The sequence below is a fragment of the Montipora foliosa genome, chromosome 6, assembly GCF_036669935.1.
Source record: "Montipora foliosa isolate CH-2021 chromosome 6, ASM3666993v2, whole genome shotgun sequence".
Taxonomy (NCBI): domain Eukaryota; kingdom Metazoa; phylum Cnidaria; class Anthozoa; order Scleractinia; family Acroporidae; genus Montipora; species Montipora foliosa.
This window is the reverse complement of record NC_090874.1, coordinates 14,861,196-14,863,695: the sequence shown is the minus strand read 5'-3', so window position 1 is coordinate 14,863,695 and position 2,500 is coordinate 14,861,196. Positions and strand designations below refer to the sequence as shown.

General features: G+C 37.4%; 1 protein-coding gene across 1 annotated transcript in view; it reads right to left on the bottom strand.

The window, feature by feature from the left end:
• The window catches only part of LOC138008729 (proline-rich protein 5-like), a 5,503-nt gene that overhangs the window by 1,801 nt on the left and 1,202 nt on the right, over positions 1-2,500 (bottom strand). The window lies entirely within an intron of this gene.

The window sequence follows — 2,500 nt, the reverse complement described above, 5'->3', positions numbered from 1 at the left end:
ACAGGACCTTTCTCAAGATTAATTTGCTTTATTACTATTATCATCATCATCATCATCATCATCATCATTATTACGGTATTATTATTATTATTATTATTATTATTATATTTTTATTTTTATTTCACTTAACCCTTTGCCACCTGAGAGTGACACTTGAATATTTAACAATTATTCGCCGAAAGCGAAGTGATCATCGGTGAATATTCACCGAGATGAAGTCGAGGTGAATATTCACCTATAATCACTGAGCCTGAGGCGAATAATTGTTTAAGTATAAATACACAGGTGATTATTTCAAAAAAGAGAAAAAAAAAAAGATTTCAACGCAAAATCATCCTCACTTACAGCGGCAAAACGACTACTGGCAGCCATTTTGTCTGTCAAGGTGATTATCGGCTGATAATCCGAGATAGCGAGCCAATGAGAGCGTGCGATTTTGTATAATCACCTGTGTATTTATACTAACTATAGATATTACTCTGGCTAATGCCAGACGATTCTACTCACAGATTGGGGATGCTTCAAGTGTGAATGGGTTCAAGCTATGATTAACTAGTTTTTTTCTGGAATCTCTTACTTCCCTTAAACCCATTAAAAAATAACATTTTCCATTAACCCACTGACATCCCCCAGTTGACAAGTAAAACTGTCTGGCATTAGACAGAGTAAAATCTGCGAAGTCTCATTCCCAGGAAATAATGAGTTAAATAACGTGTAGCTTAGCATTCAAATTCTGAGTTGGAGATCGCTGTGATGACAAATGTACTAACTAAGTGCAAGGGGTATACTGGGGAATATTGGCCTGCGGTCATAGCAGAAGCGAGGTCCGTACAAAAATGCCTTAGGGCCAATATTCCCCAGTACAAAGCCGAGCAAGTGAGGTTAGTAAGTTGTTTATTATATGGCATCGTTTCTTTGTGTGATTGGACACTTCTTCGCTTGGTGAATGTTTGTAATCTTCGTCTTCCATCAGCGTGGAACTTTGAATGGTAATTTTTTACATGTAAAACTAAATTCCACTTGCTATAATTAACAATTACTGGATGAGGTTGAGCATGTTAGCGATAATTATCAAGGCCTAAGTTTGTGTTATCTGCTGAAGCCGAAGGCTGAGGCGGATAACACAAACTGAGGTCTTGATAATTATCGCTAACATGCGAAAACTGAATTCAATAATTGTTTTATTATGCATATTCCTGAGCTGAGCTCCGCCATGACAAAACTGATCAAACTGCTGGTTAGTGTGACATCACTTCTGCATGCATAAAACTAAATTGTCTGTAGGTATGACGTCAATTCTACATATATAAAATCTATTGTCTGTAGGTATGACGTAAGAGAAACAGAGCAAGCAAGAATTAGCTGTGTGCTTATAGCCAATCAAAATCGAGCTTGTGACACCAATGTATAATAATAATAATTATTGTACTATTATTGAAAAAATGAAATTCTGCCTTTTTTAAACTTTCTGTGTTTTGCTCAACTTGAATTTCCCAGAGAGAGAAAAAATACAGAAATGGACTGGTTCCATTGGAATGGTCTGTACTGTAAAATCCCGACCAAAAACTAGCCATTCAGCGTGCTCCATTCAACCTGAAAATTGCTTGCCATATAATCATGGTCTCTTCCCCCCATCACCCCCCCCCCCCACCTAGCCTGGGTGACCCATGGTCACTTCCCCATTTGCCAATATGCCAATATGCTCCAGGTTCAATTCCCAGAATTGTTGACACACAATAATACTATGGCTTGAGTTTGTTGGTTCTATACCTTTCTCTGAGAGCTTTTTTCCATGCAATATTATTATTATTTCTTAATGGAATAAGTGTGTATCTGAAGTGCAAAATACTGATGAAAGACAGAAGTGATCCTCGCACCTATCGGGGCAATTTAATTAAGCAATACTTTGGGGGTGGGTGGGAGTGGGGTTCAGGAGTCAATGGGCTAAATTGTCCAGATGAGTGTAGCAGGTGTTTGAAGGGGAAGGAAAGGGAGAACCAGCGGAAGACCGATGAGGTCACATGAGGAAAAAGGGAAGGGAAGGGAAGGGAGGGGAAAGGCTAGGATGAGTGCGAGGTTTGTAAGATTATTTTGTCGTCGTATTATAATGGGTTCATTTGGTGAACCATTAAAGGGAACCTCCACTCCTACTACAGAATGAGTTTAAACCAAAGGAAATTATGTTTAACATCAAATTTGTTGGAAATTTGTTTTTAACACAGTATGTATATCAAGAAAAGTGAATTTTAAAATTGGTTATTTCACTTTCAAATTTTGCGGGCGTAGTCATCTTAAATAATACTTGTGACGTGTTGTGGTTGCCCTATTGTTCTTACACAAACCATAACACGTCACAATTATTCAAGATGGCGGAAATTTGAAAACAAAAATAGGCGATTCTAAAACTCATTTATTTCAGATACAAACACTTCCTTGAAAATACTTCGGACTGACTTGACTGTAACGGTTATTTCCTGTGATTTAAAAGTTTTTTTTTTTT